This window comes from Ciona robusta, chromosome 2 (assembly GCF_009617815.1).
Source record: "Ciona robusta chromosome 2, ASM961781v2".
In the NCBI taxonomy this organism is placed as follows: Eukaryota; Metazoa; Chordata; class Ascidiacea; order Phlebobranchia; family Cionidae; genus Ciona; species Ciona robusta.
In genome coordinates this window covers 1,847,761-1,867,377 of record NC_143236.1, presented here as the reverse complement: position 1 = coordinate 1,867,377, position 19,617 = coordinate 1,847,761, and the positions used below count along the sequence as shown (strand labels likewise).

Sequence of the window (19,617 nt, the reverse complement as noted above, 5' to 3'; positions counted from 1 at the left end):
ACGAGTAAACACAGCAAATCTGCCAACGTTTTATCTGGCACGGGTTTTAATCGCATTGTTTGCTTTTTAACTCGCGAAAAAATACGTCAGGTGAATAAATTATCTTTAAACGTTAATATATGTAAAATTTTATGAACACATTCACATATAAAATAACCTGCGTAAAGTATATGAACTCGACACTGGTGCAGGAATTTGCCGTGACCAAAAATGTTTCACCTATAAATTAGGTGTTTAAAACATTTCTTTAATAACAAAATCATTTCACTTATACAATTTTGAAAAAAAAATTCAAAAATAAAACCGATACTTATTTATTTCAATCGTTCTTTTGAGTGTGTGTTCGACGCAAGATAATATTCTTCTATTGGAACTTACGTCCAAAATGTAATAATCTAAAATTTATGATTTCAGAGATAGGTTACTATTTGTGTCGGGATGTTTGCGAAAGAATGCAAATAGTAGGATGCATGGGGAAGTCGTGTCCGCTCGACTCCCATTGACCGTTCCTAACTTTTTAAAGCACAATCCGAATATTTTTATATTATGTGCTAAGAGGGTCCTACTATATTATAATTTTATGCACTTTTTGCTGTAAAATATTTTTTAAAACGCTATGTTAATTTTTTTAAATGCGCGTTGTCGTGATATGTTTTGGAGTATCGATGAGAAACCTCATAGTTCGGTGATTTTATATTGGTTATACACAGCATTCAACCAGTTTTTAGCAAGTCAGGATGGCCGAGTGGTCTAAGGCGCCAGACTCAAGAATAAACTTCTTCGCCACTATGTGGTGCTGAGTATTCTGGTCTCCGAATGGAGGCGTGGGTTCGAATCCCACTTCTGACACTATTTTATCAAACACCGACATTGAAAGCAAGATAGGCTTTATGTTTGCCATAAACTACGGTCTTATTAGTTTAGTGTTGAGTAAGACAGGTCCACCTATATAAATGAATGAAATTTATTTCGTCTCTTCGGTCACGATAGCGAAGAACGGTAAAACAACAGTTGTTAAAACACGCTTATTGATAAAAAAGAAAGAAATATTTATTTTGGACAAAAGGCGTGACCGTTACACCCTACAGACGATACAATGTGAATTAAATAAATTTAATTAAACATATTAAAGTTCTAATTGGAAGAAAAGTGTGCGTAAGGACACAACCCGTACAATGTCGGGAGTCGACCTTAAAGGAGATTGATCCAAAGATTGGAGCATGATGAAAAAACAAAACCCCCAAAAAGAAATTCCACCAAAGTTTACAATAAACAGTTTCGAGTGCACACTTATGTAGGATTTAGAAATATATGGCACATATAATGTAAAAATATTTGGATCGTGTTTTAAACAATTAATGACGGTCTATATGGAAGTCGCGGAATAAAACTGACACAGAAAAATAGAACAAAAATTGTCACATCTACCTCCAGCCTAATATGAATTAAAATGTTGTAATACATATAGCTATGGCTGTTAAAAGGGTATAGTAATACATTGTGTGGACATAAACAAAAACAAAAAATGCGTTAGCCGTTAGAAAGGATACTGGGCGTCAAAAGCACGACGAACACTGACAAAGTTTATGCAATTCTTCGATTTTCGCATTATCGTTTTGCAAAAACAAGAGGCTAAGTCCAACGCTTAAACCACTCGAACAAACCAGTTCGCTTTGCAAACGCAAACGACCTTCAATGCACACTTGATCAAAACTATTGGCTTGATAATGTAACAAAACTGTGCTCATGCATTTGTAAACGTTGAATTTCGTTGAGTTCATGCATTTGTAAACGGCGAACTGGGTTGGCCGAGTGGTTAAGGCGTTGGACTTAAGTTCCAATGAACGAATGTCCGCGTGGGTTCGAACCCCACACCCAGTATGCGATTGTCAATAGTTTTGGGCAACTAATTTCATTTTGATATCTAGCCAGGAAATTGAGAAAACACATATACGGCAAAGGTCTTGCATTACAAAATTATTTTACTCTCAATTTTATTGTAAACAGAAAACATATATAGTAGGGTGGGGGAAGATGGGACACCTTTGACACATAATAACCAAATAACCTGATCGTGTTTTAAAAAATTAACAACGGTCTATGAGAGCCGTGAGGATAAAGTTTTATAAAAAATTGTTGAATGTTTGTTTACTACAAAATTGGAGGAGGAAATAGATTGAAAAGGAGTCCCATCTTCCCTCATCCTATTATACAATAAACCGGCAAGGAAGTGATTGTAGCTAGCATTACAGGAAAGCTTGTGTTTCATACGATTATCGTGCGTAGCGTGGCCGAGTGGTCTAAGGCGTTGGTTTAAGGCACCAGTAATTTCGATGGCGTGGGTTCGAAACCCACCGCTGCCATTCTTCAACCTTTTTGAAGTATAATTGACTTTTTGTTATAGATGTTTTGTATAAATACACACAGAACCAGTAAGTGGAATTCGGGGAAAAATCCTCTCTTGAACCAAATACAACAGTTAACTCGCGATAACACCTTTAACAGAACCCCACGCGTCTGTTCCAACGAAACATCAGCACACATTCTATTCAAACGTTTCACTCAATAATGCGAACAAATTTTAGAGATTCTGACATTTATTAACCGGATTTTGCAGCGAACTGGGTTGGCCGAGCGGTTAAGGCGTTGGACTTAAGTTCCAATGGACGAATGTCCGCGTGGGTTCGAACCCCAGCAGTACTAGAAAGATTGTGTTTCCTCAATTTTCGTGGGTAGCGTGCCCGATTGGTCTAAGGCGCTGGTTTAAGGCACCAGTCATTTCGATGGCGTGGGTTCGAATCCCACCGCTGCCATTTTGTCTTAAATTACAGTTGATTTTTGTAATATATATTTTGTGTAAATGCAAAACAAAACCAAAAATTGGGATTCGGGAAAAAACATTTATTCTTTTAGCAAGGATAAAACAGTTTTAACGCGTGCTAACACCTGTATGTATTCAATAATTCCCAACACATCTATTCGGGACCAAAACACTTATCCCAAATATCTCAGAAGCAATGCGTGGTTTTGCAGCCAACTGGGTTGGCCGAGTGGTTAAGGCGTTGGACTTAAGTTCCAATGGACGAATGTCCGCGTGGGTTCGAACCCCACACCCAGTATGCGATTGTCAACAGTTTTGGGAAACTAATTTTAAACATTTTTCTATCTAGCCAGGAAATTGAAAAAACACATGTACGGCAAAGGTCTTGCATTAGAAAATTAATTTACTTGATATTTCGATGTTAACAAAAAGCATGTGCAATAAATCGACAAAGAAGTGATTATAGCAGTACTCGAAAGCCGGTGTTTTCTACGATTTTCATGGGTAGCGTGGCCGAGTGGTCTAATGGCGCTGGTTTAAGGCACCAGTCATTTCGATGGCGTGGGTTCGAATCTCATCGATGCCATTTTTTATGCTTAAAATACATTAACCTTTTGTTATTGTATTTTGTAAATGCAATCAAAACCAATTAGTAAAATTCGTGAAAAAACACCTTTTCTCGGTTATTATGGCAATTATTGAACACTTGGTAATTTAAAGTTCTATTACACCGAAAATTCGGATTTGTTTTAAAGAAACACTATAGTATATATAAGGATACAATATGGAAGATTGAAAGTTGCCGAGAGTGGATTTCTTAATATTTCGCGCCAATGTCTGAACGACACATCAGCACACAATCCATTCAAACGTTTCACTGAATAATACCAACCTATTTGGCGATTCCTGTGTTTGTAAACATTGTTTGCAGGCAACTGGGTTGGCCGAGTGGTTAAGGCGTTGGACTTAAGTTCCAATGGACGAATGTCCGCGTGGGTTCGAACCCCACACCCAGTATGCGATTGTCAATAGTTTTGGGGAACTAATTTTAAACATTTTTATATTCAGCCAGGAAATTGAAAAAACACATGTACGGGAAAGGTCTTGCATTAGAAAATAACGTTACTCGATATTTCGTTGTAAACAGAAAACACATGCAATAAACCGGCAAGGAAGTGATTATAGCTAGCAGTACAAGAAAGCTTGTGTTTATACGACTTCCGTGGGTAGCGTGGCCGAGTGGTCTAAGGCGCTGGTTTAAGGCACCAGTCATTTCGATGGCGTGGGTTCGAATCCCACCGCTGCCACCTTGTCTTAAATTACAGTGGACTTTTTGTAATATATATTTTGTGTAAACGCAAAACAAAACCAAAAAGTTGAATTCAGGAAACAACATTTATTCTGTTAGCAAGGAAAGATCTCAGAAGCAATGCGTAGTTTTGCAGCCAACTGGGTTGGCCGAGTGGTGAAGGCGTTGGACTTAAGTTCCAATGGACGAATGTCCGCGTGGGTTCGAACCCCACACCCAGTATGCGATTGTCAATAGTTTTGCGGAACTAATTTTAAACATTTTTATATTCAGCCAGGAAATTGAAAAAACACATGTACGGCAAAGGTCTTGCATTAGAAAATAACGTTAATCGATATTTCGTTGTAAACAGAAAACGTATGCAATAAACCGGAAAACAAGTGACTATAGCAGTACAAGAAAGCTTGTGTTTCATATGATTGTCTTGGGTAGCGTGGTCGAGTGGTCTAAGGCGCTGGTTTAAGGCACCAGTCATTTCGATGGCGTGGGTTCGAATCCCACCGCTGCCATTGTGTCTTAAAGTACAGTTGACTTTTTGTAATATGTATTTTGTGTAAATGCAAAACCAAACCAAAAATTGGGATTCGGGAAAAAACAATTATTCTTTAAGCCAGGATAAAACAGTTTTAACGCGTGCTAACACCTGTATGTATTCTATAGTTCCCAATACATCTATTCGGGACCAAAACACTTATCACCAAATATCTCAGAAGCAATGCGTGGTTTTGCAGCCAACTGGGTTGGCCGAGTGGTTAAGGCGTTGGACTTAAGTTCCAATGGACGAATGTCCGCGTGGGTTCGAACCCCACACCCAGTATGCGATTGTCAATAGTTTTGGGGAACTAATTTTAAACATTTTTATATTCAGCCAGGAAATTGAAAAAACACATGTACGGCAAAGGTCTTGCATTAGAAAATAACGTTACTCGATATTTCGTTGTAAACAGAAAACACATGCAATAAACCGGCAAGGAAGTGATTATAGCTAGCAGTACAAGAAAGCTTGTGTTTATACGACTTGCGTGGGTAGCGTGGCCGAGTGGTCTAAGGCGCTGGTTTAAGGCACCAGTCATTTCGATGGCGTGGGTTCGAATCCCACCGCTGCCATTTTGTCTTAAATTACAGTTGACTTTTTGTAATATGTATTTTGTGTAAATGCAAAACAAAACCAAAAAGTTGAATTCAGGAAAAAACATTTATTCTGTTAGCAAGGATACAACAGTATTAACGCGTGCTAACACCTGTATGTATTCAATAATTCCCAACACATCTATTCGGGACCAAAACACTTATCACCAAATATCTCAGAAGCAATGCGTGGTTTTGCAGCCAACTGGGTTGGCCGAGTGGTTAAGGCGTTGGACTTAAGTTCCAATGGACGAATGTCCGCGTGGGTTCGAACCCCACACCCAGTATGCGATTGTCAATAGTTTTGGGCAACAAAATCTAAACATTTTTATATCTAGCCAGGAAATTGAAAAAACACATGTACGGCAAAGATCTTGCATTAGAAAATAACGTTACTCGATATTTCGTTGTAAACAGAAAACACATGCAATAAACCGGCTAAGAAGTGATTATAGCTAGCAGTACAACAAAGCTTGTGTTTCATACGATTATCGTGGGTAGCGTGGCCGAGTGGTCTAAGGCGCTGGTTTTAGGCACCAGTCATTTCGATGGCGTGGGTTCGAATCCCACCGCTGCCATTCTTTTATGCTTAAAATACATTAAATTTTGTTATTGATATTTTGTAAATGCAATCAAAACCAATTAGTAAAATTCGTAAAAAAAACATATTTACTCGGTAAATATGGCAATTATGGAACACTTTGTAATTTAAAGTTCTATTACACTGAAAATTCGGCTTTGGTTTAACGAAACACTATAAGGATAATATGGAAGATTGAAAGTTGCCGAGAGTGGATTTCTTAATGTTTCGCGCTAATGTCTGAACGACACATCAGCACACAATCCATTCAAACGTTTCACTGAATAATACCAACCTATTTGGCGATTCCTGTGTTTGTAAAAATTGTTTTCAGGCAACTGGGTTGGCCGAGTGGTTAAGGCGTTGGACTTAAGTTCCAATGGACGAATGTCCGCGTGGGTTCGAACCCCACACCCAGTATACGATTTTGATTAGCTATGGGCGACTAATTTTAAACATTTTTATAATCAGCCAGAAAAATGAGAAAATACATGTACGGCAAAGGTTTTGCATTGGAAAATTAGTTTACTTGATATTTCGTTGTAAACAGAAAACACATGCAATAAACCGGCAAGGAAGTGATTATAGCTAGCAGTACAAGAAAGCTTGTGTTTCATACGATTATCGTGGGTAGCGTGGCCGAGTGGTCTAAGGCGCTGGTTTAAGGCACCAGTCATTTCGATGGCGTGGGTTCGAATCCCACCGCTGCCATTTTGTCTTAAAGTACAGTTGACTTTTTGTAATATATATTTTGTGTAAATGCAAAACAAAACCAAAAAGTTGAATTCAGGAAAAAACATTTATTCTGTTAGCAAGGATACAGCAGTGTTAACGCGTGCTAACACCTGTATGTATTCTATAATTCCAAACACATCTATTCGGGACCAAAACACTTATCACCAAATATCTCAGAAGCAATGCGTGGTTTTGCAGCCAACTGGGTTGGCCGAGTGGTTAAGGCGTTGGACTTAAGTTCCAATGGACGAATGTCCGCGTGGGTTCGAACCACACACCCAGTATGCGATTGTCAATAGTTTTGGGCAACTAATTTTAAACATTTTTATAACCAGCCAGAAAAATGAGAAAATACATGTACGGCAAAGGTTTTGCATTGGAAAATTAGTTTACTTGATATTTCGTTGTAAACAGAAAACACATGCAATAAACCGGCAAGGAAGTGATTATAGCTAGCAGTACAAGAAAGCTTGTGTTTCATACGATTATCTTGGGTAGCGTGGCCGAGTGGTCTAAGGCGCTGGTTTAAGGCACCAGTCATTTCGATGGCGTGGGTTCGAATCCCACCGCTGCCATTTTGTCTTAAAGTACAGTTGACTTTTTGTAATATATTTTATGTGTAAATGCAAAACCAAACCAAAATTTGGGATTCGGGAAAAAACAATTATTCTTTAAGTCAGGATAAAACAGTTTTAACGCGTGCTAACACCTGTATGTATTCTATAATTCCCAACACATCTATTCGGGACCAAAACACTTATCACCAAATATCTCAGAAGCAATGCGTGATTTTGCAGCCAACTGGGTTGGCCGAGTGGTTAAGGCGTTGGACTTAAGTTCCAATGGACGAATGTCCGCGTGGGTTCGAACCCCACACCCAGTATGCGATTGTCAATAGTTTTGGGCAACAAAATCTAAACATTTTTATATCTAGCCAGGAAATTGAAAAAACACATGTACGGCAAAGATCTTGCATTAGAAAATAACGTTACTCGATATTTCGTTGTAAACAGAAAACACATGCAATAAACCGGCAAGGAAGTGATTATAGCTAGCAGTACAAGAAAGCTTGTGTTTCATACGATTATCGTGGGTAGCGTGGCCGAGTGGTCTAAGGCGCTGGTTTTAGGCACCAGTCATTTCGATGGCGTGGGTTCGAATCCCACCGCTGCCATTTTGTCTTAAAGTACAGTTGACTTTTTGTAATATATATTTTGTGTAAATGCAAAACCAAACCAAAAATTGAGATTCGGGAAAAAACATTTATTCTTTAAGCGAAGATAAAACAGTTTTAACGCGTGCTAACACCTGTATGTTTTCTATAATTCCAAACACATCTATTCGGGACCAAAACACTTATCACCAAATATCTCAGAAGCAATGCGTGGTTTTGCAGCCAACTGGGTTGGCCGAGTGGTTAAGGCGTTGGACTTAAGTTCCAATGGACGAATGTCCGCGTGGGTTCGAACCCCACACCCAGTATGCGATTGTCAATAGTTTTGGGCAACAAAATCTAAACATTTTTATATCTAGCCAGGAAATTGAAAAAACACATGTACGGCAAAGATCTTGCATTAGAAAATAACGTTACTCGATATTTCGTTGTAAACAGAAAACTTATGCAATAAACCGGCAAGGAAGTGATTATAGCTAGCTGTACAAGAAAGCTTGTGCTTATACGACTTCCGTGGGTAGCGTGGCCGAGTGGTCTAAGGCGCTGGTTTAAGGCACCAGTCATATCGATGGCGTGGGTTCGAATCCCACCGCTGCCATTTTGTCTTAAATTACAGTTGACTTTTTGTAATATGTATTTTGTGTAAATGCAAAACAAAACCAAAAAGTTGAATTCAGGAAAAAACATTTCTTCTGTTAGCAAGGATACAACAGTATTAACGCGTGCTAACACCTGTATGTATTCAATAATTCCCAACACATCTATTCGGGACCAAAACACTTATCACCAAATATCTCAGAAGCAATGCGTGGTTTTGCAGCCAACTGGGTTTGCCGAGTGGTTAAGGCGTTGGACTTAAGTTCCAATGGACGAATGTCCGCGTGGGTTCGAACCCCACACCCAGTATGCGATTGTCAATAGTTTTGGGCAACAAAATCTAAACATTTTTATAGCTAGCCAGGAAATTGAAAAAACACATGTACGGCAAAGGTCTTGCATTAGAAAATAACGTTACTCGAAATTTCGTTGTAAACAGAAAACGTATGCAATAAACCGGGAAAGAAGTGACTATAGCAGTACTGGAAAGCTTGTGTTTATACCACTTTTGTGGGTAGCGTGGCCGAGTGGTCTAAGGCCGTGGTTCCCAACACGTGGGGCGCGACCCAAAGTTGGGTCGCCTGATAATTTTTTTGGGTCGTTTGGTTTTGTCAGTTTGTCATAGTTGCGTTTAAATTAAATGTAACTTGCCTATTAAACATTGCAACAGGCGGTGGTGAACAACCTAAAAATGTTACAGAAGTAGAACTGATTCATATTTACGATGTTTTCCTCAACCAGGCAGCATGTTTATTACGTAATAGGAGGGATTCACACGTGGATTCATTGCATCATAATAGCGATTGTTTGACCTGGCAATTAATTACGACATAATAGCAATTCACACGTTGATTGTTTGCGTCATAATAGCGATTGTCCCCTTGATTATTTAGCCAGCAGGTGCTTGAAAACAGTTTGGATATTTGCTTTTTAAGTAAAGTATACAAATGTTTGCAAAAAATGCTTTGTACGCGCGTAAAGCAACGCCAAAACTCACCGATAGCCAGCGAGCACAGCTATAGCTCATTAGTGATTTGATAAACATATTATTTTCTGAAAAAGTTAATGCTTTTGCAGTGCTGCTTGTTAGGAGTTAGTGGTTGGGAGTTAGGGGTTAAGAGTTAGGGCTGGATTAAGCAGGGCTTTAACTAACATAAAACACTGCGAAAACAGGATTATAACGTACTGTAACGTACGTAATATATCACTATTGTGACGTAACATACCGCTAATGTGATGTAATAAAGCGTTAACCTTACGCAGGTCAGGCAAATTACGGTGACGAAGCATGTTTTCGCGCATTTTTAAAGTAAATTTTAGACACGAACACCCGAATTTTTTGCAAAAATAATTAAACAGTGGGTATCAGTAAGGTCTATAAGACATTTAGAAACCAAAATTGTCACTGACCACCAGCTAAAGGATTACCCGTTTGCAATGCAATCTTGTATGGCTTTTAAAATTTTACGACAATATTTGCTTGGGTCGCAAGATTTTACCGAACTGAATTTATTTTTAAAATGGGTCGCCTTAAAAACGAGTTGGGAACCACTGGTCTAAGGCGCTGGTTTAAGGCACCAGTCATTTCGATGGTGTAGGTTCGAATCCCACCGCTGCCATTCTTTTATGCTTAAAATACATTAAATTTTGTTATTGATATTTTGTAAATGCAATCAAAACCAATTAGTAAAATTCGTAAAAAAAACATATTTACTCGGTAATTATGGCAATTATGGAACACTTTGTAATTTAAAGTTCTATTACACCGAAAATTCATCTTTGTTTTAACGAAACACTATAAGGATACACTATGGAAGATTGAAAGTTGCCGAGAGTGGATTTCTTAATGTTTCGCGCTAATGTCTGAACGACACATCAGCACACAATCCATTCAAACGTTTCACTGAATAATACCAACCTATTTGGCGATTCCTGTGTTTGTAAAAATTGTTTTCAGGCAACTGGGTTGGCCGAGTGGTTAAGGCGTTGGACTTAAGTTCCAATGGACGAATGTCCGCGTGGGTTCGAACCCCACACCCAGTATACGATTTTGATTAGCTATGGGCGACTAATTTTAAACATTTTTATAATCAGCCAGAAAATTGAGAAAATACATGTACGGCAAAGGTTTTGCATTGGAAAATTAGTTTACTTGATATTTCGTTGTAAACAGAAAACACATGCAATAAACCGGCAAGGAAGTGATTATAGCTAGCAGTACAGGAAAGCTTGTGTTTCATACGATTATTGTGGATAGCGTGGCCGAGTGGTCTAAGGCGCTGGTTTAAGGCACCAGTCATTTCGATGGCGTGGGTTCGAATCCCACCGCTGCCATTTTGTTTTAAATTACAGTTGACTTTTTGTAATATATATTTTGTGTAAATGCAAAACAAAACCAAAAAGTTGAATTCAGGAAAAAACATTTATTCTGTTAGCAAGGATACAGCAGTGTTAACGCGTGCTAACACCTGTATGTATTCAATAATTCCCAACACATCTATTCGGGACCAAAACACTTATCACCAAATATCTCAGAAGCAATGCGTGGTTTTGCAGCCAACTGGGTTGGCCGAGTGGTTAAGGCGTTGGACTTAAGTTCCAATGGACGAATGTCCGCGTGGGTTCGAACCCCACACCTAGTATGCGATTGTCAATAATTTTGGGCAACAAAATCTAAACATTTTTATATCTAGCCAGGAAATTAAAAAAACACATGTACGGCAAAGGTCTTGCATTAGAAAATAACGTTACTCGATATTTCGTTGTAAACAGAAAACACATGCAATAAACCGGCAAGGAAGTGATTATAGCTAGCAGTACAAGAAAGCTTGTGTTTCATACGATTATCGTGGGTAGCGTGGCCGAGTGGTCTAAGGCGCTGGTTTAAGGCAGCAGTCATTTCGATGGCGTGGGTTCGAATCCCACCGCTGCCATTTTGCCTTAAAGTACAGTTGACTTTTTGTAATATATATTTTGTGTAAATGCAAAACAAAACCAAAAATTGGGATTCGGAAAAAAACATTTATTCTGTTAGCAAGGATACAACAGTGTTAACGCGTGCTAACACCTGTATGTATTCAATAATTCCCATTACATCTATTCGGGACCAAAACACTTATCACCAAATATCTCAGAAGCAATGCGTGGTTTTGCAGCCAACTGGGTTGGCCGAGTGGTTAAGGCGTTGGACTTAAGTTCCAATGGACGAATGTCCGCGTGGGTTCGAACCCCACACCCAGTATGCGATTGTCAATAGTTTTGGGCAACTAATTTCAAACATTTTTATATTCAGCCAGGAAATTAAGAAAACATATGTACGGCAAAGGTCTTGCACTAGAAAATTATTTTACCCGATATTGCTTTATAAACAGAAAGCATATTCAATAAACCGGAAAAGAAGTGACTATAGCAGTACTGGAAAGCTTATGTTTTCTTACGATTTTCGTGGGTAGCGTGGCCGAGTGGTCTAAGGCGCTGGTTTAAGGCACCAGTCATTTCGATGGCGTGAGTTCTAATCCCACCGCTGCCATTCTTTTATGCTTAAACAACATTAAATTTTGTTATTGATATTTTGTAAATGCAATCAAAGCCAATTGGTAAAATTCGTGAAAAAAACATATTTTCTTGGTAATTATGGCAATTATAGAACACTTTGTAATTTAAAGTTCTATTACACCGAAAATTCGGATTTGTTTTAACGAAACACTATAGTATATATAAGGATACAATATGGAAGATTGAAAGTTGCCGAGAGTGGATTTCTTAATGTTTCGCCCCAATGTCTGAACGACACATCAGCACACAATCCATCCAAACGTTTCACTGAATAATACCAACCTATTTGGCGATTCCTGTGTTTGTAAAAATTGTTTTTCGGGCAGCTGGGTTGGCCGAGTGGTTAAGGCGTTGGACTTAAGTTCCAATGGACGAATGTCCGCGTGGGTTCGAACCCCACACCCAGTATACGATTTTGATTAGCTATGGGCGACTAATTTTAAACATCATTATAATCAGCCAGAAAAATGAGAAAATACATGTACGGCAAAGGTTTTGCATTGGAAATTTAGTTTACTTGATATTTCGTTGTAAACAGAAAACACATGCAATAAACCGGCAAGGAAGTGATTATACAGCAGTACAAGAAAGCTTGTGTTTCATAAGATTCTCGTGGGTAGCGTGGCCGAGTGGTCTAAGGCGCTGGTTTAAGGCACTAGTCATTTCGATGGCGTGGGTTCGAATCCCACCGCTGCCATTCTTTAACATTTTAAAGTGTAATTGACTTTTTGTTATAGATATTTTGTATAAACGCACACAGAACTAGTAAGTGGAATTCGGGAAAAAAATCCTCTCTTGAACCAAATACAACAGTTAACTCGCGATAACACCTTTAACAGAACCCCACGCGTCTATTCCGGGGACCAGAACACTTATCCCAACACATTTCACAGGAGTTTTACTGTTAAGCTTGGCGCCTTTGTGGAACAACGAAACATCAGCACACTTTCTATTCAAACGTTTCACTCAATTATGCGAACAAATTTTAGAGATTGTGACATTTATAAACGGGATTTCTCAGCCAACTAGGTTGGCCGAGTGGTTAAGGCGTTGGACTTAAGGTCCAATGGACGAATGTCCGCGTGGGTTCGAACCCCACACCCAGTATACGATTTTGATTAGCTATGGGCGACTAATTTTAAACATTTTTATAATCAGCCAGAAAAATGAGAAAATACATGTACGGCAAAAGTTTTGCATTGGAAAATTAGTTTACTTGATATTTCGTTGTAAACAGAAAACACATGCAATAAACCGGCAAGGAAGTGATTATAGCTAGCAGTACAAGAAAGCTTGTGTTTCATACGATTGTCGTGGGTAGCGTGGCCGAGTGGTCTAAGGCGCTGGTTTTAGGCACCAGTCATTTCGATGGCGTGGGTTCGAATCCCACCGCTGCCATTTTGTCTTAAATTACAGTTGACTTTTTGTAATATATATTTTGTGTAAATGCATAACAGAACCAAAAATTGGGATTCGGAAAAAAAACATTTATTCTTTAAGCAAGGATAAAACAGTTTTAACGCGTGCTAACACCTGTATGTATTCTATAATTTCCAACACATCTATTCGGGACCAAAACACTTATCACCAAATATCTCAGAAGCAATGCGTGGTTTTGCAGCCAACTGGGTTGGCCGAGTGGTTAAGGCGTTGGACTTAAGTTCCAATGGACGAATGTCCGCGTGGGTTCGAACCCCACACCCAGTATGCGATTGTCAATAGTTTTGGGCAAATAATTTTAAACATTTTTATATTCAGCCAGGAAATTAAGAAAACATATGTACGGCAAAGGTCTTGCAGTAGAAAATAACGTTACTCGATATTGCGTTGTAAACAGAAAACTTATGCAATAAACCGGATAAAGAAGTGACTATAGCAGTACAAGAAAGCTTGTGTTTCATACGAATTTCGTGGGTAGCGTGGCCGAGTGGTCTAAGGCGCTGGTTTAAGGCACCAGTCATTTCGATGGCGTGGGTTCGAATCCCACCGCTGCCATTTTGTCTTAAATTACAGTTGACTTTTTGTAATATATATTTTGTGTAAATGCATAACAGAACCAAAAATTGGGATTCGGAAAAAAAACATTTATTCTTTAAGCAAGGATAAAACAGTTTTAACGCGTGCTAGAAGAAGCAATGCGTGGTTTTGCAGCCAACTCTCAGAAGCAATGCGTGGTTTTGCAGCCAACTGGGTTGGCCGAGTGGTTAAGGCGTTGGACTTAAGTTCCAATGGACGAATGTCCGCGTGGGTTCGAACCCCACACCCAGTATGCGATTGTCAATAATTTTGGGCAACAAAATCTAAACATTTTTATATCTAGCCAGGAAATTAAGAAAACACATGTACGGCAAAGGTCTTGCATTAGAAAATAACGTTACTCGATATTTCGTTGTAAACAGAAAACACATGCAATAAACCGGCAAGGAAGCGATTATAGCTAGCAGTACAAGAAAGCTTGTGTTTCATACGATTATCTTGGGTAGCGTGGCCGAGTGGTCTAAGGCGCTGGTTTAAGGCACCAGTCATTTCGATGGCGTGGGTTCGAATCCCACCGCTGCCATTCTTTTATGCTTAAAATACATTAAATTTTGTTATTGATATTTTTTAAATGCCATCAAAACCAATTAGAAAAATTCGTGAAAAAAACATATTTACTCGGTAATTATGGCAATTATGGAACACTTTGTAATTTAAAGTTCTGCTACACCGAAAATTCGGCTTTGGTTTAACGAAACACCATAAGGATACAATATGGAAGATTGAAAGTTGCCGAGAGTAGATTTCTTAATGTTTCGCACTAATGTCTGAACGACACATCAGCACACAATCCATTCAAACGTTTCACTGAATAATACCAACCTATTTGGCGATTCCTGTGTTTGTAAAAATTGTTTTCAGGCAACTGGGTTGGCCGAGTGGTTAAGGCGTTGGACTTAAGTTCCAATGGACGAATGTCCGCGTGGGTTCGAACCCCACACCCAGTATAGGATTTTGATTAGCTATGGGCGACTAATTTTAAACATTTTTATAACCAGCTAGAAAAATGAGAAAATACATGTACGGCAAAAGTTTTGCATTGGAAAATTAGTTTACTTGATATTTCGTTGTAAACAGAAAACACATGCAATAAACCGGCAAGGAAGTGATTATAGCTAGCAGTACAAGAAAGCTTGTGTTTCATACGATTATAGTGGGTAGCGTGACCGAGTGGGCTAAGGCGCTGGTTTTAGGCACCAGTCATTTCGATGGCGTGGGTTCGAATCCCACCGCTGCCATTTTGTTTTAAATTACAGTTGACTTTTTGTAATATATATTTTGTGTAAATGCAAAACAAAACCAAAAAGTTGAATTCAGGAAAAAACATTTATTCTGTTAGCAAGGATACAGCAGTGTTAACGCGTGCTAACACCTGTATGTATTCAATAATTCCCAACACATCTATTCGGGACCAAAACACTTATCACCAAATATCTCAGAAGCAATGCGTGGTTTTGCAGCCAACTGGGTTGGCCGAGTGGTTAAGGCGTTGGACTTAAGTTCCAATGGACGAATGTCCGCGTGGGTTCGAACCCCACACCCAGTATGCGATTGTCAATAATTTTGGGCAACAAAATCTAAACATTTTTATATCTAGCCAGGAAATTAAAAAAACACATGTACGGCAAAGGTCTTGCATTAGAAAATAACGTTACTCGATATTTCGTTGTAAACAGAAAACACATGCAATAAACCGGCAAGGAAGTGATTATAGCTAGCATTACAAGAAAGCTTCTGTTTCATACGATTATCGTGGGTAGCGTGGCCGAGTGGTCTAAGGCGCTGGTTTAAGGCAGCAGTCATTTCGATGGCGTGGGTTCGAATCCCACCGCTGCCATTTTGTCTTAAAGTACAGTGGACTTTTTGTAATATATATTTTGTGTAAATGCAAAAACAAACCAAAAATTGGGATTCGAAAAAAAAAGCATTTATCCTTTTAGCAAGGATAAAACAGTTTTAACGCGTGCTAACACCATATTCGATAAAACCCAACACGTCTATTCGAGACCAAAACACTTATTCCCAAATATCTCAGACGCAATGCGTGGTTTTGCAGCCAACTGGGTTGGCCGAGTGGTTAAGGCGTTGGACTTAAGTTCCAATGGACGAATGTCCGCGTGGGTTCGAACCCCACACCCAGTATGCGATTGTCAATAGTTTGGCCTATAGGCAACAAATTTTAAACATTTTTATATTCAGCCAGAAAGTTAAGAAAACATATGTACGGCAAAGGTCTTGCATTAGAAAATAACGTTACTCGATATTTCGTTCTAAACGGAAAACTTATGCAATAAACCGGAAAAGAAGTGACTATAGCTGAACTAAAAAGCTTGTTTTTTTTCGCAACGGTTTTCGTGGGTAGCGTGGCCGAGTGGTCTAAGGCGCTGGTTTAAGGCACCAGTCATTTCCATGGCGTGGGTTCGAATCCCACCGCTGCCAATCTTTTATGCTCAAAATACATTAACCTTTTGTTATTGATATTTTGTAAATGCAATCAAAACCAATTAGTAAAATTCGTATTTGGTAATTATGGCAACAAGAGATCACAGATCTAATGAATGAACACGTTTTAAACTAATTAGCATAAGATAGTAGAGTCGGGGAGAGATGGGACACCTGTAACACATATTATCCAAATAGCCTGATCTTGTTTTAAACAATTAACAACGGTCTGTGGAAGTCGTGAAGATATGGTTTTATAATTCATTAAATGTTCTTTGTTTACTACAAAATGAAAAGAGAAAACAAAATGAAAAGGTGTCCCATCTACCCCCACCCTGCTATATTAGTTAACCCTTTTACTACACTTTCGACTGGGCTCGATCAAAAACAAATCTGAAGTAACCAACAAAACGGGTTCTAGTCGCCATTGGTGACTGTAGAGCAGTAGGCAGAATGTATTTATACATGTATTATAACCAATGAAACTGATGACGTATGAGGATTGAGTGATTGGTAAAGAATATGTGTAAATACGCTTTGTACAACTCCTGTACCATGTGTTTATTGTAAACTTACACTAGTTAACGTTGTCGTCGCTTAAAAACATTTGTTTTCATGAATTCTGACAAACCGTAATCACGCAGTAATTAGGTAATGTTAGAAGTTAATATTAATTATATGATGTTGAATTAAAAATAATGTTTCAATTACGATTAATGATAATACGGTATAAGAGTAGTGCATTTAATGCGTCCCCACTTAAATGCTAATATAGTTTGATTCAGTCGTGAATCGTTGTGCAGATACAACACGCTTGCTTGCCGTCGTTTCCCGCCAAACTGCCAGGCAGTGTTTCCGCTATGTAAAGTGCATGAGGAAAGTAATCGTTAATTAATCGCTCATCGTGCGGTTTTAAATCTGAAAATTCAGTCTAAAAATTATAAATATATATTACGATTTAATTTCAATCAAGAGATTAAAGAAAAATGCTAGAACTAGAATAAGAAATAGGATAAGTGCGGAAAATAATCGCCCTATCAGCAACAACAACAACAACAACAAAGCCAAGAACAACTGTTCGACGAAAAAGGATCTATATGACCACTAACGTGTTCAATTACGGAACACTCGGTAATTTAAACTTCAAATTGTTTTCAGCCAACTGGGTTGGCCGAGTGGTTAAGGCGTTGGACTTAAGTTCCAATGGACGAATGTCCGCGTGCGGGGGTTCGAACCCCACACCCAGTATGCGATTGTCAATAGTTTTGGGCAACTAATTTTAAACATTTTTATATACAGCCAAGAAATTAAGAAAACATATGTACGGCGAAGGTCTTGCATTAGAAAATTACGTTAATCGACATTTCTTTGTAAACAGAAAACTTATACAATAAACCGGAAAAGAAGTGACTATAGCAGTACTGGAAAGCTTGTGTTTATACCACTTTCGTGGTTAGCGTGGCCGAGTGGTCTAAGGCGCTGGTTTAAGGCACCAGTCATTTCGATGGCGTGGGTTCGAATCCCACCGCTGCCATTCTTTAACATTTTAAAGTGTAATTGACTTTTTGTTATAGATATTTTCTATAAACGCACACAAAAAAAAAAAATCCTCTCTTGAACCAAATACAACAGTTAACTCGCGATAACACCTTTAACAGAACCCCACGCGTCCATTCCGTGGACCAGAACACTTATCCCAACACATTTCACAGGAGTTTTACTGTTAAGCTTGGCGCCTTTGTGGAACAACGAAACATCAGCACACATTCTATTCAAACGTTTCACTCAATTATGCGAACAAATTTTAGAGATTCTGACATTTATAAACGGGATTTCTCAGCCAACTAGGTTGGCCGAGTGGTTAAGGCGTTGGAAATTACTTTTTGTCTATGATGCAAAAAACGTAATAAACAACTGGGAGTCTCTCAGAGAATGTAATATTAAATTATTAGATAGCCCATAAGTCTTCGGAATTCGCATTTTTTATGTAAAATAACAATAATGACAAAAACCACAAAAACCACAAAAACCACAAAAATGAATTATTCGCACTCGCATAAACTGGGTGTGGGGTTCGAACCCACGCGGACATTCGTTCATTGGAACTTAAGTCCAACGCCTTAACCACTCGGCCAACCCAGTTCGCTGTAAAACAACGTTTACAAATGTTACAATCGCCCATTTATGTTATAGTAATAAGTCAAAAGTTTTGATTAATTGCCCAATACCAGCGATAAAGCATTTTATTTTTGTGCTATTTCTTTTGTCATTTGTACAGTATCAGTTGTTCAGTTTACCACAATTCAGGATGGGCGAGTGCTCTAAGGCGCCAGACTCATGAACATCGTGTTCTTCACCACAATGTGGTGTTGAGTATTCTGGTCTCCGAATGGAGGCGTGCTGGGTCCGAATCCCACTTCTGACAAAACTTTTTGAACACGCAAAACAAATTATAAAGCCCTTAAAATCGCGCGGTATTGGACTTACTTTTATGACTTTTCGTAATTTGTATATAAAATGACCAAAATAAAACTATCAAATATAATGAGTGTTCTACAAGACCCTTAAACAACACGAAAAAAATGTAAAAAAAACATAACATAATCAAAAACACTAAGATAAGTAACCTATTGTATTCTGACCGTGGTTTAAGCAATTGATAACGGTCAATTATGGGGTCGCGGGAATGCGGTTTTGTAATTCTTTGATGAATGTTCTTCATTTCTAGCAAACGAGAAAAGGAAATTGCCCTATCCAACTTCTTCATTCATTCATCTGATGGTAATTTTACTACTAAGATTTAAGGGATTATTTTGGAGCGTAATTTTAGGTAATGATGCTACGTTTTTGCCACAGGCGTATTGTAGGCTATATAATAATCAATACAATTACACGTTTTTCAGAATGTTTCAGTAAAAGCCAGCGATCAAACAAAGCTAAAGAATACATAATGTGGACAAAAGCTTTCCAAATAAAAATGTAACAAATCAATATTTAAAAAAATGCATTATCAACGAATTGACTATATTTAAATGGTATAGTAGGATGGGGGAAGATGGGACACCTTTGGCACATAATATCCGAATATCCTAATCATTTAAACAGTTAACAACGGTCTTTGGGAGTCTTGGGCATATAGTTTTATAATTCTTTGAAAATTCCTTGTTTACTGCCACATGGGACGAGAAAATATAGTTAAAATATGTCCCAACTTCCCCCAACCTACTATATATAGTTTG

At 38.4% G+C, this 19,617-nt stretch overlaps 43 non-coding genes across 43 annotated transcripts; 42 read left to right on the top strand and 1 right to left on the bottom strand.

Moving 5' to 3' along the window:
- Positions 1–731: 731 nt before the first annotated feature.
- On the top strand, positions 732–849 carry Trnal-caa (transfer RNA leucine (anticodon CAA)). Its single transcript has 2 exons — positions 732–769; positions 804–849. It is a non-coding gene; the product is annotated as a tRNA-Leu (tRNA).
- Positions 850–1,798: 949 nt separating this feature from the next.
- Trnal-uaa (transfer RNA leucine (anticodon UAA)) lies at positions 1,799–1,881 on the top strand. Its single transcript has one exon. It is a non-coding gene; the product is annotated as a tRNA-Leu (tRNA).
- Positions 1,882–2,622: 741 nt separating this feature from the next.
- Positions 2,623–2,704, top strand: Trnal-uaa (transfer RNA leucine (anticodon UAA)). Its single transcript has one exon. It is a non-coding gene; the product is annotated as a tRNA-Leu (tRNA).
- Positions 2,705–3,036: 332 nt separating this feature from the next.
- Positions 3,037–3,119, top strand: Trnal-uaa (transfer RNA leucine (anticodon UAA)). Its single transcript has one exon. It is a non-coding gene; the product is annotated as a tRNA-Leu (tRNA).
- A 636-nt stretch (positions 3,120–3,755) lies between these two features.
- Trnal-uaa (transfer RNA leucine (anticodon UAA)) lies at positions 3,756–3,838 on the top strand. The gene has a single exon. It is a non-coding gene; the product is annotated as a tRNA-Leu (tRNA).
- Positions 3,839–4,046: 208 nt separating this feature from the next.
- Trnal-aag (transfer RNA leucine (anticodon AAG)) lies at positions 4,047–4,128 on the top strand. The gene has a single exon. It is a non-coding gene; the product is annotated as a tRNA-Leu (tRNA).
- Positions 4,129–4,269: 141 nt separating this feature from the next.
- On the top strand, positions 4,270–4,352 carry Trnal-uaa (transfer RNA leucine (anticodon UAA)). Its single transcript has one exon. It is a non-coding gene; the product is annotated as a tRNA-Leu (tRNA).
- Positions 4,353–4,557: 205 nt separating this feature from the next.
- Trnal-aag (transfer RNA leucine (anticodon AAG)) lies at positions 4,558–4,639 on the top strand. The gene has a single exon. It is a non-coding gene; the product is annotated as a tRNA-Leu (tRNA).
- Positions 4,640–4,864: 225 nt separating this feature from the next.
- Positions 4,865–4,947, top strand: Trnal-uaa (transfer RNA leucine (anticodon UAA)). The gene has a single exon. It is a non-coding gene; the product is annotated as a tRNA-Leu (tRNA).
- A 208-nt stretch (positions 4,948–5,155) lies between these two features.
- Positions 5,156–5,237, top strand: Trnal-aag (transfer RNA leucine (anticodon AAG)). Its single transcript has one exon. It is a non-coding gene; the product is annotated as a tRNA-Leu (tRNA).
- A 225-nt stretch (positions 5,238–5,462) lies between these two features.
- On the top strand, positions 5,463–5,545 carry Trnal-uaa (transfer RNA leucine (anticodon UAA)). The gene has a single exon. It is a non-coding gene; the product is annotated as a tRNA-Leu (tRNA).
- Positions 5,546–5,754: 209 nt separating this feature from the next.
- On the top strand, positions 5,755–5,836 carry Trnal-uag (transfer RNA leucine (anticodon UAG)). Its single transcript has one exon. It is a non-coding gene; the product is annotated as a tRNA-Leu (tRNA).
- A 339-nt stretch (positions 5,837–6,175) lies between these two features.
- Trnal-uaa (transfer RNA leucine (anticodon UAA)) lies at positions 6,176–6,258 on the top strand. The gene has a single exon. It is a non-coding gene; the product is annotated as a tRNA-Leu (tRNA).
- Positions 6,259–6,467: 209 nt separating this feature from the next.
- Positions 6,468–6,549, top strand: Trnal-aag (transfer RNA leucine (anticodon AAG)). Its single transcript has one exon. It is a non-coding gene; the product is annotated as a tRNA-Leu (tRNA).
- A 225-nt stretch (positions 6,550–6,774) lies between these two features.
- Trnal-uaa (transfer RNA leucine (anticodon UAA)) lies at positions 6,775–6,857 on the top strand. Its single transcript has one exon. It is a non-coding gene; the product is annotated as a tRNA-Leu (tRNA).
- Positions 6,858–7,066: 209 nt separating this feature from the next.
- Positions 7,067–7,148, top strand: Trnal-aag (transfer RNA leucine (anticodon AAG)). Its single transcript has one exon. It is a non-coding gene; the product is annotated as a tRNA-Leu (tRNA).
- A 225-nt stretch (positions 7,149–7,373) lies between these two features.
- Positions 7,374–7,456, top strand: Trnal-uaa (transfer RNA leucine (anticodon UAA)). The gene has a single exon. It is a non-coding gene; the product is annotated as a tRNA-Leu (tRNA).
- Positions 7,457–7,665: 209 nt separating this feature from the next.
- Positions 7,666–7,747, top strand: Trnal-uag (transfer RNA leucine (anticodon UAG)). Its single transcript has one exon. It is a non-coding gene; the product is annotated as a tRNA-Leu (tRNA).
- A 225-nt stretch (positions 7,748–7,972) lies between these two features.
- On the top strand, positions 7,973–8,055 carry Trnal-uaa (transfer RNA leucine (anticodon UAA)). The gene has a single exon. It is a non-coding gene; the product is annotated as a tRNA-Leu (tRNA).
- A 208-nt stretch (positions 8,056–8,263) lies between these two features.
- Trnal-aag (transfer RNA leucine (anticodon AAG)) lies at positions 8,264–8,345 on the top strand. The gene has a single exon. It is a non-coding gene; the product is annotated as a tRNA-Leu (tRNA).
- A 225-nt stretch (positions 8,346–8,570) lies between these two features.
- Trnal-uaa (transfer RNA leucine (anticodon UAA)) lies at positions 8,571–8,653 on the top strand. The gene has a single exon. It is a non-coding gene; the product is annotated as a tRNA-Leu (tRNA).
- Positions 8,654–10,304: 1,651 nt separating this feature from the next.
- Positions 10,305–10,387, top strand: Trnal-uaa (transfer RNA leucine (anticodon UAA)). The gene has a single exon. It is a non-coding gene; the product is annotated as a tRNA-Leu (tRNA).
- A 208-nt stretch (positions 10,388–10,595) lies between these two features.
- Positions 10,596–10,678, top strand: Trnal-aag (transfer RNA leucine (anticodon AAG)). Its single transcript has one exon. It is a non-coding gene; the product is annotated as a tRNA-Leu (tRNA).
- Positions 10,679–10,903: 225 nt separating this feature from the next.
- Trnal-uaa (transfer RNA leucine (anticodon UAA)) lies at positions 10,904–10,986 on the top strand. The gene has a single exon. It is a non-coding gene; the product is annotated as a tRNA-Leu (tRNA).
- A 209-nt stretch (positions 10,987–11,195) lies between these two features.
- On the top strand, positions 11,196–11,277 carry Trnal-aag (transfer RNA leucine (anticodon AAG)). The gene has a single exon. It is a non-coding gene; the product is annotated as a tRNA-Leu (tRNA).
- Positions 11,278–11,502: 225 nt separating this feature from the next.
- Positions 11,503–11,585, top strand: Trnal-uaa (transfer RNA leucine (anticodon UAA)). The gene has a single exon. It is a non-coding gene; the product is annotated as a tRNA-Leu (tRNA).
- A 639-nt stretch (positions 11,586–12,224) lies between these two features.
- On the top strand, positions 12,225–12,307 carry Trnal-uaa (transfer RNA leucine (anticodon UAA)). Its single transcript has one exon. It is a non-coding gene; the product is annotated as a tRNA-Leu (tRNA).
- Positions 12,308–12,514: 207 nt separating this feature from the next.
- Positions 12,515–12,596, top strand: Trnal-aag (transfer RNA leucine (anticodon AAG)). Its single transcript has one exon. It is a non-coding gene; the product is annotated as a tRNA-Leu (tRNA).
- A 327-nt stretch (positions 12,597–12,923) lies between these two features.
- On the top strand, positions 12,924–13,006 carry Trnal-uaa (transfer RNA leucine (anticodon UAA)). The gene has a single exon. It is a non-coding gene; the product is annotated as a tRNA-Leu (tRNA).
- A 209-nt stretch (positions 13,007–13,215) lies between these two features.
- Positions 13,216–13,297, top strand: Trnal-uag (transfer RNA leucine (anticodon UAG)). Its single transcript has one exon. It is a non-coding gene; the product is annotated as a tRNA-Leu (tRNA).
- Positions 13,298–13,523: 226 nt separating this feature from the next.
- Positions 13,524–13,606, top strand: Trnal-uaa (transfer RNA leucine (anticodon UAA)). The gene has a single exon. It is a non-coding gene; the product is annotated as a tRNA-Leu (tRNA).
- Positions 13,607–13,812: 206 nt separating this feature from the next.
- On the top strand, positions 13,813–13,894 carry Trnal-aag (transfer RNA leucine (anticodon AAG)). Its single transcript has one exon. It is a non-coding gene; the product is annotated as a tRNA-Leu (tRNA).
- Positions 13,895–14,085: 191 nt separating this feature from the next.
- On the top strand, positions 14,086–14,168 carry Trnal-uaa (transfer RNA leucine (anticodon UAA)). The gene has a single exon. It is a non-coding gene; the product is annotated as a tRNA-Leu (tRNA).
- A 209-nt stretch (positions 14,169–14,377) lies between these two features.
- Trnal-aag (transfer RNA leucine (anticodon AAG)) lies at positions 14,378–14,459 on the top strand. Its single transcript has one exon. It is a non-coding gene; the product is annotated as a tRNA-Leu (tRNA).
- Positions 14,460–14,800: 341 nt separating this feature from the next.
- On the top strand, positions 14,801–14,883 carry Trnal-uaa (transfer RNA leucine (anticodon UAA)). The gene has a single exon. It is a non-coding gene; the product is annotated as a tRNA-Leu (tRNA).
- A 209-nt stretch (positions 14,884–15,092) lies between these two features.
- Trnal-uag (transfer RNA leucine (anticodon UAG)) lies at positions 15,093–15,174 on the top strand. Its single transcript has one exon. It is a non-coding gene; the product is annotated as a tRNA-Leu (tRNA).
- Positions 15,175–15,399: 225 nt separating this feature from the next.
- On the top strand, positions 15,400–15,482 carry Trnal-uaa (transfer RNA leucine (anticodon UAA)). Its single transcript has one exon. It is a non-coding gene; the product is annotated as a tRNA-Leu (tRNA).
- Positions 15,483–15,691: 209 nt separating this feature from the next.
- On the top strand, positions 15,692–15,773 carry Trnal-aag (transfer RNA leucine (anticodon AAG)). The gene has a single exon. It is a non-coding gene; the product is annotated as a tRNA-Leu (tRNA).
- Positions 15,774–15,995: 222 nt separating this feature from the next.
- On the top strand, positions 15,996–16,078 carry Trnal-uaa (transfer RNA leucine (anticodon UAA)). Its single transcript has one exon. It is a non-coding gene; the product is annotated as a tRNA-Leu (tRNA).
- Positions 16,079–16,293: 215 nt separating this feature from the next.
- Positions 16,294–16,375, top strand: Trnal-aag (transfer RNA leucine (anticodon AAG)). Its single transcript has one exon. It is a non-coding gene; the product is annotated as a tRNA-Leu (tRNA).
- Positions 16,376–17,539: 1,164 nt separating this feature from the next.
- Positions 17,540–17,626, top strand: Trnal-uaa (transfer RNA leucine (anticodon UAA)). The gene has a single exon. It is a non-coding gene; the product is annotated as a tRNA-Leu (tRNA).
- A 203-nt stretch (positions 17,627–17,829) lies between these two features.
- On the top strand, positions 17,830–17,912 carry Trnal-aag (transfer RNA leucine (anticodon AAG)). The gene has a single exon. It is a non-coding gene; the product is annotated as a tRNA-Leu (tRNA).
- Positions 17,913–18,437: 525 nt separating this feature from the next.
- On the bottom strand, positions 18,438–18,520 carry Trnal-uaa (transfer RNA leucine (anticodon UAA)). Its single transcript has one exon. It is a non-coding gene; the product is annotated as a tRNA-Leu (tRNA).
- Positions 18,521–19,617: the final 1,097 nt, after the last annotated feature.